The sequence below is a fragment of the Cynoglossus semilaevis genome, chromosome 17 (genome assembly GCF_000523025.1).
Source record: "Cynoglossus semilaevis isolate Cse_v1.0 chromosome 17, Cse_v1.0, whole genome shotgun sequence".
Lineage (NCBI taxonomy): Eukaryota > Metazoa > Chordata > Actinopteri > Pleuronectiformes > Cynoglossidae > Cynoglossus > Cynoglossus semilaevis.
The window spans coordinates 8,589,236-8,607,969 of record NC_024323.1 but is presented as its reverse complement, the minus strand read 5'-3'; the positions used below and the strand labels follow the sequence as shown (position 1 = coordinate 8,607,969).

The window sequence follows — 18,734 nt, the reverse complement described above, 5'->3', positions numbered from 1 at the left end:
ATAAAATCTGCATGGCTGTTGCATTGCCACGTCCACCTCAGTACCCTCGAGGCACCACTATAGGGGCATATAGGGGACATATATGTGTGTGTGTGTTACGAGATCTTTTTTAGGTATCAAAACTACAACGACAGATCAAATGAACTCTTCCTATCATATGTATCACTTTTGGCAGAGAAATCCAAATGTCACTCCAGAACGACAACACTGCTGACCACTGTTTAGGTCCAGACAAGTCCAGATTATAGCCAAGTACCAAGACAAACATCTTCCACATTTTTCCCCCAAAACACTTTTTTATGCAGCCAGCAGGAGCCCTTCTAGATTGGGCCGAGTTAGACTTTGCCAACTGTGCAATAAAATAAACACACAGTAAATCCAACTTGATTAACATTAATCATGATCACGTCACGGCTTATGCACTGACTGAGGGCTTATACACACACTCCCTGAGAGGCATATCTGCACATTCAGGAGTTGTTTTGTGATAATAAATAAAATCCCACTGAATGGGTATATCAGAAAGAGTGGTTTACGATGCAGTTCAACACGGGTGTTAGACACAGGAAACTTCACTTTATTTCACAGAGCTGCATCTTGAAAATGTGCAGCTTTGGAGAGATGTTTTTTAAAAGGCCATTTCAACTGTGGCACTGCCAGACATCGTTTGAGTAAAGGGTCCCACAAGACTTGTAAGTTAACGTCAGGGGTTGTATTTCAGCTAAAATTAGCCATTATACTCAATTTATTACTCAGATTGAGGACTCTAAAATACCAGTAATGGGCTCCTAATTATAAAAGTTAAGGCTGAAGTTGAAGATATACAGTTGCTTTTTAATTCATGCCATATCAATTGCAATGTATGTGTAAAATTGGCAGTTATTTCAGCCTATGTCTCCATGAGATTTTATGCTGGTCTGCGAAGATTGAAAAAAGAAAAAAAAAAAACCCAGTAAAATCCAAAAAGGGTTTTATAGAGGTGGAGCAAAAACCCTCTTTCCTCGGGTGACTTCAAGTTGCCCGATATAAATAACAATGTACAATTTTCTTTTGCTTGTTTTTTGATACATAAAACCAAATTAATAATTTTACCCTTTAATTTGCCTCAGTGCTCACCGAGTGTCTCAGTCGGTTTCTATTTACAAACAAGTATTTGCCAAAGAAAGTAGAAATAATCAAATGTAAGTTTACATTCTAAAAAGCTTGATGACCGGTGCACAGCTGTTTTGGCCATTTAATGGAAGCACTGTGTACAGAACTGTGTTCAGACTGTGGAGACTGTTTTTCCAGTGGTTTACACACAAGCTTATCTGAAGACAAATGTCCCTTTGATTGGAAAATCGCTTCCTCCTCATTGTTTAAACACAGGTGTAGATTCTGGTAAAAATGGCTGCCTCCTCCTCCTACTCCTCCCACTCCTCCTCCTCACTGCATCAAGATTTGCGAAACCTTCAGCAACATCCCCCTGGGCCCCACTCCGACAAACACTCCCTGTCTAGTTTTTCCACCTTTTGAATTTAAATACCAACAGTAGACAAATGTAAGTGCAATAAGTGTCCTGAAAACTGTCTCTTTGAAATACAGGAGAACAGACAGGCCCCTGTCTCAGGTCACCAACAGCAACACCCAGATATCTTTCTCTTTCCTCCTTCATGTTGTCAGATTGTGTGAACCTGCATCACCTCGTACTTGTTTAAATTATTTCTCGTTTAAAAAGTGCATGACACCAGGTCTCAAATGATTAAAAAAAATTCTTTGCCTGTATTTCTACCTATATGTTTTTATGTTGATGGTACAGATTTCTAGTGCATTGAACCACAATACTTTGGGAAAGGTTATAAAGCCACTGCAGTTGAGTGTGGAACTAAACATACAACCTTTATTTTTGAGATGAAAAGAACATGTTTTCACTGATCCACAATCAATTTCTTAGATATGAACAAATGACTGAATTGATGCCACATCCTAAGAGATGGGATTGTGGCCAAAGAAAAGCATGAGTTGTAATTTTTTAGTTTTACTTAACTGAAGTTTTTTAAATCTGTACATTGAATTTTTATGTATGAAAACTTGTTCTTCATTTAATTTAATTTGATGTGGTTGTTTTTGTCATTTTTATTTTTTTTAATTTTATTTCATTTTATCATTGATTTTATTTAATTTTGTTTTATTCCCTAATGATTCACTTGAAGCAAAACATCTATGTTGCCAGAAGCTTCCATCAACAGTGGCCAAGATAGTGGAAAAGTATTAGGTGTACTGTACTGTACTACCCTGCAATGTGTACTTCAAGCTTATCTTGGTTAAAGTTATGTGTATGCATGTATTATTGCCTAAACTGTACAGTAGCTGACTACTCAATAACAGACACAAGTCGACAGGTGCAGCCACAACAGCTGACCTACATCTTAGGCCAGAAACATTTTAGCTACTCTGTCCATCCGACCTAAATACATGAGCCAAATTCAAAAGGACACTATATCGCACATTTTAAACATATTTTTAAAAACTAATTTAGACTTAAATGTGATGCTGTATTTACAGCAAAAATCTAAACCTCCACCTTAATATTGTGAAGTTTTTAGCAGCCAGCTCGTTGATCTGCTCCTCTTTCCTCTCACTTGATTAGATTTACAACCCAAGTTGCTGTGTTGGCAGCCGTAGACCTTCACAGAAGGGTGTCTGCAGGCTGCTGCAGGGATACGGCAAAGTATTTATCGTAGCAACAAGTCCTGTTTTTTCATCAATGCATCATCTGCAGTTGCACTTCATGGATAACAGAGTCAAGTTTTCCCTGAACACAGTCCAAGGGAGGACAGGGGTTAGTTATGGGGCAAAGGTCAAGTGATTGTCACTATCAGCTAATATTCCGTCAACCTCTGGCTGCCAGCATGCCCTTTGAATGGCTCCATCGATATGTATGAGAAATCTGTGGATACAAAGTTGCTTTTAAAGTATAGACTATTAATACAAACTTTGTATGACACACATTTAACTAAAGATTAGAGAATGGATCAAAACATGAGTGAAAAAACCCTTCACCCCGGTCTGTGACCCACAGGTTTACTATGGGAATAGATGTTTGTCTCACTTCAGAGATCATAAAAAAAACAAAGTGGCAAATTAATGAGATAATTCTATTTATGTACGGTATATTGTATAATAAATAGTCAGATCTTAGCACCTAATTATGTCAACTAATGACTATAAATGCAAATGACCTGGCAGATGATACGACGACGGCAATAAACTTGCCATCGTCAATCAACAAACTCATCCCTTTAAACGTGAAGGCAGAAACTGGCGACCGTGAGCATCACTGAGGTTTCACAGTTTTATCAATGTGCTGGTGATAAGGAAAAAAAAAAAGTTGTTTCTGAAACTATAAACTAGAGCGGACTTCTGTCATCTGGGCTGAAGTTCCCCTCCTGTGTCAAAACAACATTTGCATGACAGCCAGACAGAGTGCCACATGTCAACGCACAACTGCTAAACCCAGATGAGAAGTAGGATTTTCATAATCTGTTGACTCGGTGAACAAATGAGATGTGTCAATATTACAAATTAGAGAGAATAGGAGCGCAGCAGTTAGAATGTAAATACGGCGTGTGTCGGGACAGCTGTGAACACAGAATAGTGTTTTTGGATGAGCATGGGAAAAGAGAAAGACATGATCTGTGTGTCAGAGTGGAAATACAAGTTACACTGGGTGAACCATTTAGTGAATCCTTCCCGCCTTTGTACCGGTCTCAGAGGGCAGCTGCTGTAAAACTTACTGTGTGTTTGTTCTGTACTGACCTTGAACATTTTATTAAACAACTAATTCTTCACACGCACCTTAGCATTTATGTTTCACATAAAATAAACAGAGCATTACGACCCGTGTGCTACGACATGCTACTTTTATCCAATCCTATAAATTGTTTTACATGAAGTAAAAACAAAAGTCATTCAGTCCCAAATCGGGGGCATGGAGCTATTCCAGAGCGTTAATTTGAAAAGAAAACAACTACGGATTGTCCTACACTCTTATCAACACAAAATGTTTAATCTCTACCACACAGCGGTATCAAAGAACCAATGCAATTTGCCACAACTGCGAATTAGAGTTTTCCCATCACTGCAGTACCTCACAGTTAAGTATCACTTGAATGTAATACAAACCACTGAAACCAGCAAATATCATTAAAAGCAAATTTTTGTTAGTTTTTGCACAACGCCTTCAAACCAAACATTACTGCACTGAAAGTTGTGTCTGGCATTGATAAGTATAGTAAAGCCTTTATAATTCACTCCAACTTTGGAAGAAAAATACCCTGTAAATGTAGGATGAGGGTTTATCTTCAGATGGAAAAAAAAGAGCTCATCTTTCAGGCAGAAGAGCTTTTATGTCTCTTTGGGGAAAAGAGAAATGTGCAAGAGGAACATAACTGTGTCAGTGGTTACATTTCATGGGTCAAAAAGAAGAAGAGGTTGTAAACCACGGATAAAAAGACACAGATGAACATCATTCCATGACAGACTGGAGTTTAGATCAGGGTCTAGTGAAGCTTTGAGACCTCCATGATTTAATCAGCAGCAGAGCTCCACTCTGGTGTCAGCAGAGTGGCAGCCCCTGGTAACCACTGTACACTGCTAATGACAGTGAGCGTCGGCCTGGAGAGCTGAGGCAGCCGCCAATTTATAATCCTTTGACTACATAAAAAGATTAAGTGAAACTGGTAACCGTGTTTGATTATTGAAGCTTATGATCACTGCTGATCCCCCTGAGCCACTGGGACAATGTAAAAACAGGTGCAACACTGACAACTCAAAAACCTAATGGATCTTAAGTCAAAAGTGACCTTCATTGTTATCTGTCCACACAGACACACAAGGTGTGCAAATGCTCCAACGACGTACGGATCAAACATATGCAAACAGCTACCTGCACCTGTGCACTTGACAGATTATTTGGTGTAAGTAAAGTAGGTCATCTACCAAGCATCTCTTTCTATTTTTAGATTAGATTAGATTAGACTAGATTGGACTGAGTTGAGCTGGGTTTTGGTGGAACTAGATTAGATTGGATTAAATTACATAATAATTCTCAATACCACTCCAAAAAAAGATTTTTTTTTCCCAATATCTAAAACTGAATTATTTTTGCCATAGAATCTATTGCTACTTTTATCAAACTAAAGCACGTCAGTTCACCACTTGGTATTGCAAAATCGAATAACAATTAACTCACATAATTACTGCTGACACAGCACCTTCTCATTCACAATTAACCTGAATGAAATACTGGAGGTAAAAAGAAAAAACTTACAGCCAGTCCTGGCAGGTGGATGACCTCCATTATCATCAGTCAGGTGTCAGATGTTTCTCAGTATGCCTGTAGTCAGGTCTGTTTATCTCCCAAGGTGCTCCTTTGATCCATGGATTTAGCTTGGGCTCAGCTGCTTGGCTGTAATCCATCCGGTCCCCAAATCCACATGATAGTTTCTCTGTCATGACACATGATGATGGAGGACATCAAGAAGGTGAATCAGTCTTGAGTGCACAAGCTGAACTTTTTGTGCCACAACAATGTAAAATAAACTTTTAATAATGCACAAGGATGCAGGAAAAATCTTGCATTTTCAATGTTGCAGGCAACTTTTATGTGTGACCTAAACTCTCAACATCAAAGAACTGGGACGATTTTACAGGATTATTGCCACAGTAAACCAAGACATCCTTTGATTACCTTAAGCAATCAGCGATGTTTTTTTTTTTTACGAGACACATTCCTGTTGGAGAGGAATGCCAACTGAATGACCTGTAATCAGGAGCTGTGTACAGTGTGTCTGGGCTGAACCACGAAGGGAAGTCACACATCAGGTCTTAAAACACTCTCCACCCATTGGTCCATCTCCCCTGGCCCTGCCTTTGAGACCATGACTGGACACTTTGCAGTAAGTTTGCTGCAGTAGCCATGGTGTGCGGATCAACAGAGAGGAGTGGAGTGCTGATAATGTACTGTTACAACCCTGCTCAAAACAATAAAGTCTCAATTATGAAAAAGATTAGATTAAAAATGAGACATATCTCGTAAATTGTGACGTCTGAGGTAGATACTGTTAATCATCGACCAGGTGTCCTTGCTTTAGATGTCTTCAAAAAAAAAATCAGTTTGATTTCATAAAATAAATGTACTGTTTCTTTAAGTTACAAGTTAATATTATGAATATATATATATTACCTCAGTATTTCATCAAGCTGCACTGCTTCTTTATAATAAGCTTCTCATAAGCCTCATAACCAAGTGATATGACCCAAATTACATAAAATTAATCATTAAAGTCTCATATATTGGTATTTATTTGGAAATGTAACAGACATTACCTTTTTAAAATAACATATAATAGAGCAAAATTTTGTTGTTGTGCATTAAGAAAAAAAGGGACAGGCCATTAATTTAATTGGTTAATTACATCATTCCCGATGCTTATGCAAGTATTTCAGGTAAAATACTAACTGCAACATAAAAAAATAAAATAATGCGAGTCACAAGTACATGTCATATAAATATATTAATTTTTTGTGTTTGAGACATCCATGAAAAAAATTAAGTCAAAATCAGTGCACTGTATTTCCTAATGTTACCCCAGAGCTGTGAACCCCAGAGCTGTAGTGAAGTGCAGTTACAGCACCAGTTAACACATGGGATGAAATATATTTTACCGCCGATACACAGTATAACACTTCATATGTATTACTCACCACAGCTCTCAGACGGTAATTACAGCCTTTGCATCTTTCATGTGTTTGACGTTTCCTCTTTCTCTTTCTCTCTCTCTCTCTCTTTCTCTCATGTCAGCGCAATGAAACATTCTTCTACCGTTACCACAAAGTTAACAGCTGTGGTTAACAGGGTTTTTCTTATTGTCTATGTATCTGCTGACCAGACAATAGAAAAGCCATGCTTCACTTCAGACAAAAAGGAAGTTGATGGCAAAATGGCGTCGAGTCAAAACTAATGCCAATGTATGCCATTTCTGGATCCACTAGTGCGATCACTGACGTTCTAGTTAGTGTGTGAATCTTAACACAGTTCCTGGTTGGTCAAATATCTGCCATTCACGTATTAATCATTCGTTAAGGTACATCTAAATGCTGACATGTGTGGAGGTTTATATGTAAGGCGTCAACTGAATTAGCCTCTGATGACACCTGTGTGCCTGAGCTCTTACATATATTCTGACACAACGTAAACTAACCAGGTGGTTGTGTGAGGATGTGCTGTGGCCTCGGCTGTGGCGGCAGCTTTATTTGAGTCCACATTACAGAAGGAAAATAAAGTTTAAGACGTATTTGCACACAGCGCACTGTACATTAAATCCACTGACAGCTTCCTGCCACAAATTCTTCCTGTTGCACATCACACACCATGTTTTAAAAAATAAGCTAATTTCCTTTTTGCCTAGTTTATTGCATTCACGCTGCATGTAACTCAATAGAGACACTATTTCCCAGACACTGTAATTAAAGTCATGTTATGCATGTAAGCACGTTTTCCATATTTTTTCTTTTGGAATTTCAGAGTGCAGCAGCAATTAGATCCCTCACCTGTCAGGTTTGGTTTTATAGGAAAACATAACATCGCACCGTGTATGTTACCTAGCACAGGAGTAGAATTTAATTATTTAAGTGTTGGAAATTAAACAATTATACAGACTCCTGGGCAACATGACAGATATTAATCCAGTCAATATTAATCCTTCAGACAGTATCACAGTCGCAGACATAGACAGAATTAGGCCGCTGTCTGAACAAATACTCAGACAATACATTCTCCAGACAGACAAGAGTGAGTCAATATAAAGCTGCGTCGCACAGCCTTTAGTGTAAGGACCACAGTTATGCATGACAGAGGAATATAATCATAACCAGAACAAGCTATGATTCCTACTTCCTTCCTTAACATTTGCTTTTCTTTGATTTAATGTTATTATCTCATCATCTACATGTACAAAAAACACATGTATAGAATACAATAAATATATGAGCAGTGGGAAGCAGTTAAAAATAATCAATTACATTAGCTGATTTGTAATTAAATAACTGTAAATAATTACATTTTTTATCAAATAACGCATTAATTTAAAATTGAAATACTCTGATACAGTGCTTAAAACAGCCACTGTTTTCTTTTTAAAAATAAACTGTGAAGTCAAACAAAACAGGGAAATTTGATCATGTTTAATAATATGTGCGAATGATCACATTAGCTCTTGGTTCCTGCTGCTAATTCTACCCCTGTTATGAATGAATACGGTTACAAGTATATCTTATGCATGAGGTCAGAGGTCAGATAAAATTCACAGTGATCTGCTGCCCTGCCGTTTTCCCAACAGACAATCCCTCTGTTGAATCACATCTACTTCCCATTTACCCTCTACACATTAACACCCCCCATCCTACTCGTTTGACCTCTGACTACTGGGGCCCCCGTGCCATAGACTATTGATTCCTTGGCATTGAACTTGAATCTTGGGGCCACGGAGACTACAATCAAAGGGGCATTGTCTATCTCCAAGACAGATTGCAGACCAAACAATACTTGTTCACTTTCCCCCATTTCTCTACTTATAGAATGAACCACTTATCCTTAGCTGTCCTGGACGTTTTGACCCTTCAGTTTCATGCGGGATGCATGCATTTCCTGTGCATAGAAGCTGTCCTGTGTACTCTGACAAATCACCGGATGATTACGATCTTCATACGCCCCTTGACGTAACCCGATCGGCGGTCATGACAGGCAGTCAGTCAAGTCCTTTGAATGTATTTACTGAGAGCAGAGCAACAAATCACAACCTCTAACATCTTTTTTATAGCACAATGCTAAATGTATTTCACATTCCCACTGACACCTCATGTGTGTGCTCTGCAGAGACTTTAAACACATGGGGTTTTTATAGTGTGTGAAAAACAAGAATTTTTGTACAAATACACAACATGCAGCATAGAAAAAATCTGACTGTCATAGAAATGTAAAGCATCCAGCTCTTTGGAACAGACCATAGGATAGGATAGGATAGGATGATGTAACACTTTTGATAGTCAGCCATTGGCAGATCCGTCATTGACTTCTTCAGAAACACCCAGTGTTTACTTTAGCTCAAGCTCTGTTGAATTAAATTGGACTCCTCGTCCGGGAGTAAACACTGGGGCATCTGAGTTTCATTACATTTAAAGAATTAAATAAACAGTAGCCTGAAGAACCCATTTGGATGGATACTTCATTAAAAAGTAATACTGTAAGTGGCCAATTATCATGGGGCAGAGTTTTCTTTTAACCCACTGTAAATACACAAATCTAATGAATATGCTCACTGATTAGTTTGAACCCGGCTAGCATGTACCTGTGTTTGCAGAACTGCTTACTTGTACTGCATGTATGTACCATGGGAATGTGTTTAAACATGGCACATTGTGTGGCCAATTGTTAATAGCCCACAGCTGATTTTCTGTTACTACAATACATCTAACTGACCTACCTTCAACATAACTAATGAAGTTCCTCAAACAATCCCACGTCTGTAATCTGAACACACTGTACAGGATAAATGTACAAGTTTGAAACAAACTCCTATCAGTTTCTGAACAACCAATGTAACATTTATTTATTCCCTTTCCATATCCGTGTCACTCCCCCCCAACCTTGAGTATAAGCTGTTGGATAGATGGATGTTTCAACTGCCGTTCACTCAGGGTTTTTTTTAAAAGAAATTACTAAACTAAACTAAAACTGGAAATACCTTGTAATGGCTTTTCATTTTTTGCATTCAGTGTCACCAAACTTGTAATATGGACTTTCATAATTTCTTGTCAAAATTGAACCTAATCTCACTGGACCTTTTATTGTAACAACTTGTAAATATAATCGATCAAGGTAAAAAACAATAATATTCACATTTTATGGTACTGATTAAACATGGAAAAAAAGACGTATTGGATTTCTTGTAGCTTACATAGATTCCATCCTCACTCTCAATGTTTCCCTTTACAGTGTGAAACAGTAGAGTAAAAGTGATTCAACCTCTCAAAAGTCAACCTTTTGCACACTTCCTTGTCCAAATAGCCAATCAGGTTCCATTTAGGCAGCAGTGGTCTGGAACAGGAACTGACAGGCCTGGCAGAGGTGTTCTTTGCCACATGTGAGCCATGGAAGTCTTCAGCAGCCTTAGACTGAAATCTATACTGTGGTTTGCACAGACACTGCTGATTAGCACCGTGCTGGTGCAGACATGCAGGACAAGGTTGTCAGGTCTAATTGTCTAATAGACAGAGAGTGAAGTCACCCTGGTGCTGAAGGTGATGATGAAAGTTTCATTTCCTTTGGCCTTTGATTACTTTGTCACTACTGGTTCAAAATCACATTCATCTTTTTTTAAACTACAGTGATATATGCTCTCCTGAAACATCACCTGAAAGTTTACGTTTTCCTTTACAGATAGGTTCAATTCTGTGTTTAAAAAGGTGAAAGGTAAACAGTGGTAAAAGCAGCATTCGAGCCTGGGTAGGTAAGTGCAGAATAACAAAACAGCCTGTCCTGTACAAGATAAATGCACCATTACTTGGCAGCCAGTGCAGTTGTTTTGTTCTTCATTATTTTTATTTATCCTATGTAAACCCCAGCTCAAGTACTGTGGTTCTGTTCCCAGATCAACTTTCAGGAGGCCTGCAATTTCACTGTCCCGCCTCCATGCTCGGATTAGTTTGGTTTAAACAAAGTGGCTCTGGGCTTTGTGAACTCATACAGGCCACAATCATTGTTGAGGGCCCAATCAGACACTTGAAGTTGTAGGTTCTCTGTTTTAACAAGTTCAAAAATTATGACTATATACATATAAATATATATATTGTGTATCCATCATGTGTGACTTGCTATAGAATTTTATTGCAAATTTGCACCATATATATATATATATATGCTTTGGGCCAGCAATAGGGGGATGATAAAGTGCATCCTAGCCCAAGTGTTGCCAGGGACTTCATGCTGCCATGGCATGAAGCAGAGAGAGCAGCCATGGACCTTTATGTCTATAACATGTGCTGTAACGATTGAAGACCATTTACAAAAAGTCAACCTTCTCTTTGGCAGAGCTCATGCTTTACACTTTATACATTACTAAACTAAAATAAACCCATAGGAATTGCTCTAAGTGTCCCTATGTTTATTTTCTGGACTAATTTGTCTTAATCTCTCAATCACATCAGTCTGACTGTGTACGTCCTGTCAAAACTATGCAAATATGACAGATCACCCTGGCCTCATTTATTTGGAATGTAAAATGACTTGGAGTTGTGTACTTTTTCTATGGCGCCACATTAACCTGGTTAGCATATTTAAAAATAAATTACTCACATCAGTTGCTTTCGCTTTTTGCTTCACTCCAAAAAGACTATGCATAATAGTTTTTAATTGACACTGCACACTTCCCATAAAACCTTGCTGCCAGGAAAGTACAACACAACAATCTCATAAAAACAACCATTTACATTCCATTTTTACCACCTAAGGCACTTCCAGTCATGCAGCATGTGATGAATGGTTTGTTTAAAGCATCTTTAAAGATGAACACCCTTTTTTAATCAGAGAACAAGACAGGGCAAAACTTTAGGAAAAGATAAAATTGTTTTAAAACTTTTATATCCTGGAAGGTTTATGCAAAAGCTATAAGTACATTAAAAAACATGCACAGGCCTCATCTGAGGCCTCTTAAGGACTTCACTGGAATATCCTCCAGGGTGTAAGTTGTTTGTTGAAACCAAAAGCATGACTGTTTTTGAAAAGTAACTATAATCCATCCATCATCCTACACTGAGTAACTAAATTAGTCTTCTTCCACTCAGGAAACTGTAAACAGGACTGGACCCAGCCTCCTTTAGGCTCAGTGGGGATAAAGGTGATCGGAGAGCTGGTGTGTGATGTTGCACAGACGCGGGGTGAAACACTGCAATCATCACACACACAGGGCAAACAGAAAATCTACTAATTTTGGACTGAACGTGGAAAGAAGGCTTCAAGTTAACCCACCAAAAGTTATTAACCTGAGAATATATCCAATATTGAGAGAGGTTTTTGGTTTTCCAATCAGAAGAATAAATACCGTTCTTTGTTATAAGTTCTAAGTAATGATAATGGTCAAAGGAATTAAAAACAAAATATTCTGCACATCTGTGTAGACTGTGAAAGCTCTTCCTGCTTCTTGCCGGAGCAGCCTGCACACTTTATAAATCAAACCATCAGTGTGAAGACAGCTTGATGACATCATTCACGGTCAATTTCCACCAGTCGGCAGGCTTTGATTAGAGCAGTAAATCTCCTCCTGTTTGTCAGTCCTACTGAGTAAAAGGCCACTTTAATGGTCAGCTTTCCATGTGTTGCTTAACATAAAGGTGTGGTTTTGCCAGAACTGGATTTTCGTTTCTTTTCTGTTGGTTTTTTCTTTTTTTTTTGGCAATTGTACTACACTTAATATTAACCAAATGACCTATCTTTGGTTTGCTAAGGTGATAAGCTAAATCTGTTCGCTGGTGCCATAAGAAACTAACTCTTACTGTGCTAAACAATAAGTCCTGTTCAGGAATCATAACAGATCTCTGCTATGGTCTGAGAGTCTAAAGAACAGCAGCAGACCAAAGTCCAAAGTCAGTATTGTATCACTGTTCAATGAAAGAGAGGGTAGGGAGCTGTTAATATAAAACTAAAATCTACTACTTCCTGTACTTCACCAAATACGCCTGGGTCTTGCAACAGCCTCATGTTCACATGACTAATTACTCAACTATCACCGGATTTACATTCTCCACAACACCGCAAACCTACAGAGCTTAATTAGAATTCAGAACTGTCTCTGTCCTCCAGTGTACACACTCAGATTAACATTGCATCCCATCATGCATTCAACTGTTGTCCAGCCTGCTGTTGCTCAGGAAGTCCATGGTCCTAAGTGCTCAGCTGGTAAACAAATCAGGGTTTATTAAATACACACGTGTCACTCTCCACTAGCCGTGCATGGCAAAATTTATTTTGACAAAGGTTAGCCCAAAAGACTAAAGTGTCCCCGGCTGACGCCAACAGATAAATACCACTGAATTAGGCAAGGGATTGAACTTACTTAGGGCATGCTTTTAAAACATGGATTTCTCCATATCCGTGTAGCCCATCTAAGGTCAATAAACAGTTGGTGAGTGACACATCTAATCGCTTAATTGAATTTGGTTGTTAAGGTTTAAGTTTCGGACTACTGTATTTTGAAGCTGCCCAGAATCTGCTGGGTAGATGTTAGAATTCCTAAAGGTGTCAATTTTAACAACTAAAATATGTTAAAACACCATCTCTCAAGGGTCTTGAGCTGTTTTCATTAGTTATATTGAGATGTTTTTGTCAAGAACTGAGCTTTGTGAAAAATGTGTGAAAAACATCTTCCAACATTCTCTAATGGAAACACCACTTGCTGAAACACTTAAACGGCATTGGAATAGTTATGGAAAAATACAACTTCTGTTTGACTTTTTTTTGACCAGCCCCACATGTGCATGTGTTTACGTGTTGGTACCACCTACTATACGGTGTGCCTTAATGTAAAAATTAGCCTGCTGTTCTATGAGCATGCATTCAAATTTCACATTGTGGTGCAAAGGTCAGGCATATTAAACGGGAAATCTTTACTCATGTCTGGGCAAAGGAGCACATGCATCACATTTATGTGACACGTTGCATGCAATTACTATTATTGAGGTCATGAGAATCAAGAAAGTCTACTTGCCATCATGGCCTCCACAAGTTGTCAGTTGCCAGGAGTTTTTAGGCCACACAGGAGTGCGCCTTTTAATACAGCCATCTGTGTGATGCTGGTCTAAGGCAACACTGAAGTGACAAAAGTGGCTAGCCCACCTTGCTGAAAGGCAGTAGAATTAGCATAAAGTTTGAATTTAAAAAGATGACAAGCCTTCATTAATACATGCCTGGTTGTAGGATATATATAAGAAATTGGCAACAACACAAATATAATTTTATACAGGATAATTTAAAGAATTATACTATTTTAGTTGTGAATACATTCATTTAAAGGCTATTAACAGCAGGTCATTTGTGGCTAACATGCAAACTGTCAGCCAGTTGCTTAATGTTTTTATTGTGAGATGCTTTCTCTGTTATGATGTCACACTGCAACAATGTTTATCATTTTTAGTTACTGTAGCATTGGTTTCTTCTTTTCCTGTGTTTGGTTTTCTTACTGTTAAGTATTATTTACCTCAGAACAAAAAAAAAAATCACACGTATTTGGTTATGGTCAAATGAAAACAATATTTTGGTTTTCTCCAATGTCATGCAGACCTACTGTGAGTGTGGCATGTGCAAATACAGACTACGTGTCAGGTAGCTACCAACGCCGTAAGTGGTTAGCAGTGGTTTTCATTTATCCTGCACTACTCTGACAGTTCTGTGAAACTGATGCTAAACTTAGTTGCTCAAGTTACAGATTCTTTAATTTAGTGTACTGGTATTTGTCACTACTCACAGAGCTCTACAATAATCATAATGAAAAAAATGTAATAATTTTTTTCATTTTTGTGTTCTCTTGACTCCTACATGGGTAACAAATGCCACATGTGCAGTGTCACATGTAATATCTGCTGCAGGTCCACAGACACAGACAGGTAGTCGAATGGCATAACAAGAGCTTTGCAAAGGAATAAAAGAATGTTGTACTATTTACATTCAAAACAGCCCCAGACGGTTCTCATGTAAGTCAAACAACGGGATGGGTGGTTTGCATTTGGTGTGTTTGTGTGTGTGAGAGAGACTGTGTACTAGTGGCTTTTGTTTGGCAATACTGACTTGACTCTGAGCGGAACTCAATAATTAATTAAAAATTCTTTTATAGTTTGGGCCTTCTTTGTTTCCTATTGGTTTTCCCTCTTTCAATTTTCAATGCAATCAACTCTTAACATCTCTCCTCTTTTGTTCTCTCTTGTGGGCTGAGGCATTTCCATAAGAACAGAGTCAGGCACAAAAAAGCCTGTGGGCATGTGACGGAGTTGTGGGCTGGGGCACACGGACTGAAAGCAAGTGAGTGGAGGAGAGGGAAAATGAAAGAGGGAGGGAAATAGAAAACAGGAGAGGGAGGGAGAGAGAGAGAGACAGGGAGGGAGAGAGAGAGAGAGCGAGAGAGAGAGAGAGGGAGAGAGAGAGCATCCCCATACTAATATCTGCAGCTGGGCCTTTGGTTTTGTTCTCTATGCAGCTGGGCTGGATGAGAGGGCCTGGATTCCAACACACCCCCATCAGCATAAATCTTGCTGCGCTTAATGCCGCAAACACAGCAACAATGCAACTGGGTGACTCTATGCCAAGTCGGCTGGCTCTGCACATATAGACATGCACATGTCCACAGATAAATTGTTGTTGTGTGGTTCGTAGTGTTCGTGGCTACCGAGGGTATTGGGTGTTTCAGGTCTTGTGGGATGCATATATTAATCGTTTATCTGACGTTTTCTTTTTACGCAGGCTTAATGTGAGACCAGACAGTGCTAATTATTCTTTTCACTCTCAATGGCATTGTCCACACAACAAGACCAGACAAGATCATGTCATGTGCAGGGGTCAACTCTCAAATTCAATATGACGGTCTCCTGTCAGCTTGTCTTGTCTCATCAAGGTGTAGAGTCGAATGACAATTATTCACGTTCTTGTGAGTTTTTTATAGTTGCGCTGCATTTCTTTGCTACGCAGCAAAAGATATATTGACAAACAGATTCTAAACATTCTGCAAGACCACGTCAATCTGATGTGCTGTATGCCAACAAGACTGATCCTGAATGAATGGGCCCTGCTCTCACAGCCACTGTAGCAAACTAGATCTGAAAACATTTGTTCCCAGCTTTGAACATATCATTTATAGGACCATAAATGGCTCTTTATTCAGAGCGCACAGTGTCACATTTTGGAGTCAACTTTGACGAGATGAATGTGCCTGGTGAGCATGAATGCTTTGCAGCTGGGTGTGAGCTGGTGGCTGGTGACAGCGGGTACCAGGGCACAAATCCCATGACAGAAAGGGCATCTTTGTTTGGCCCAGGTGCTCTCTGGATACACTGCCCTGACATCCTGTGTGCAGGCTCATTCATTATGCATGAGCCATATATTTAAAATCATGAGCTTCCTGTCAAAAGCTAGAATGGGTCAGCTTGGCCAAGTGTGCTTTCTGTGGCTTTAGTGGGAGAATAGAAGCACAACATTTCGAGGCTCTGAAAAGACATAAAGTAAAGGCAATTTTGGGAGAGGCAACTGAATTAAAAATGATTGTAGTTCAAATATTTTACAACAGAAGGTCCGATAAAGCAAGCAGAATTTTCTCCTTTAAACATTTACGTCATCGTTTTTGAGTGGCAATTTTCACTTTTAGTTTGTTACCTGTTTCCTCCATACTGACTGACTGCTGTGGTCAACACTCACGTGCCTCACTGCTCCCATGAGATGTGGCTCAATTATTACTGCAGGATTACAATAATTTATGTCTGGAAGCGTAACCTCCCCCGAGCCTTTGTTACTCAGCACGAGATGAGCCCAGTACAATTAAGCCATTTTGTTTCACTGCATGACTGTTCATTAGCATTATCTCCACCAGTGTCTTCAGGAACCCAGACTGGGCTGCTGTCAGGTTCTCATCACTGTCGGTTCCCCTGGTTACAACTCAATCTCCTCTGAGTCTGAGGTCAAGAGAAGGATGTGATCAGAATATTAGAGTGATTTTTGAAAACTAAGAAATCTCTATAGTCTCAGAGTTATAATTATTAAGTAACAAAACAAGTATAAAATAAATATAAATCACTTTTTACCTGACTTTCATGTGACAGTGTCTTTGCTTTATAGTTCTGACCATGTGGTGCCATGACTCAGGGTTAAAGAGATCACAAGCCCAAGCAACAGTAATAGCCTAAAGCCAAACTTTCAACTGGTCAGCCTGAAAATATGAGCTAGGCAAATGGCCCAGACAGTGTCACTGCAGGTGGGCACATTAACCAGCAGAAAGACACTTCTGCTGTCTGTCTGGAGATGGAGTAAACCCTGTGGGTGGATCATTTGGGGCAACTCAGCACAGCTTGACTTAAACAGGATTTGGAGAGTGAAACCCCTTAATCAGGGTTTAAAGGGATGAGCCCATATAGCTACTTAACAAGATCCCCTCAGGCAGGAATTCTCAGAAAACTTAGACATTTTCAAGCTAGAGAGTCCATTTGGGATTGTACAAGTGACCAACCTATCTCTGAATGTTGTTTCCAAATGGTGGCCTGCTTAAATTTACATTTTCTATCAATTTGTCACAGTGGTCAGCATCATACCATACATTCTTACCACCTGTCATCCCAAGCGAGATGTGACCAATCACAGAGTTTTGGCTGGTGGTGAAATGTATATAGAGATGATACTACAAGAAGCAGCCTCAGCTTCATTAAAGTATTATAAGATAAAATACTTCATGTAACACAGAAAAATGAGTTGACTAAGTCATTCCAAAACTGTAGCCCACATGAACATGAATAGACTGTTGTAATGTGTAAAAACTTGTTTGTCTTTTCAACTGCTAATCTCCTTCAACACATGGATGTATGTGGCACACAAAATAAACTCGTAACAAATACCTTTCAGCTCACATCTGGGTGTGTCAGTATTGGTCAAGCCTCCAACTTTGACTGACATTTACTGGCCTGACAAGCTGTCATATTAAAAATGTTATTGGTATACACTAAAATCACACATTAGTGAAATGGAAAAATGAAGTTGGCAGCTCGGTAGACTCCACTGTGAGGTCAGTGGGCTTGCATGTGGATTATTGGTAGTGAGCAGTGGGTCTGGAGCCGTTGATCATTATTACTACACCAGCAATACTGACACTGCCATAGGCAAGATATGCAGTCATGAGACCCCCATCCAAAAAAGGCATCAGTCACACTTAAATGGATCCTAGATTATTGTCCCCCCACCCCGTGGTCTCAGGGGCCTGGCTTTAATCTCTCTTGTGACCCCAAATGTTGCTTGTAGGCATGCTCAGCATCAGGTCCTGCAGTGTCATGCTATTCAGCAGCTGCAGTTTTGTCAAATTAGTAACTAATTTTTACTCATGTTCTTAGAGAGTAACTATAATTACTTTGAGAGCAGCTGGCTACCACTTTTGAACACCACAGGTGGAGAAAAAAGAACAAAAGAAGCCTTTTCTTTTTTTTTCTTCCATTCCATCAATAAGAGCAAGTCGCTTTTTCAGCAAAATTAGGGAATCATCTGCAAAAAAGTCTTATCTTTCGTGGCAGCAAAAAATTGTCAAGTGAAACATCCTTAGTGATATTAGCCAGGGTGCTTCCCATTGTCCACTGTGGCATGTCATTTCAAGATTATGTAAGGCAAGCGTGAACTTATTTGTAGAACGTTTATTTCAATAAGGTCATATTTAAGGTGCCCCACATCTCTGCCTATAGCACCCCAGCAGGGGAGGAGGTAGACATACATATGTAAAAACCGACATATTCTATTTACAAGTACTTGTAAGTAAAGGGTGGGAGGTTGAAAAGTTTATTGACATGGTCAAGAAAATAAAGCTACACATGCTAACAGCTGTTAAAAAAACACATTTACTATGGTTGATGCAGTGTAGCATACCAAGAAGCTACTATCTGATTACTGGTACCACTTAGTGGAA

The 18,734-nt window shown here is 39.1% G+C and overlaps 1 long non-coding RNA gene across 1 annotated transcript in view; it reads right to left on the bottom strand.

Annotated features, from left to right (window-relative positions):
• LOC103393001 (uncharacterized) overlaps positions 1-18,734 on the bottom strand; it is a 210,601-nt gene that overhangs the window by 41,570 nt on the left and 150,297 nt on the right. Inside the window, exon 8 of the long non-coding RNA XR_522971.3 lies at positions 5,312-5,489. This is a non-coding gene — a long non-coding RNA (uncharacterized LOC103393001). The remainder of the gene's footprint in view (positions 1-5,311; positions 5,490-18,734) is intronic.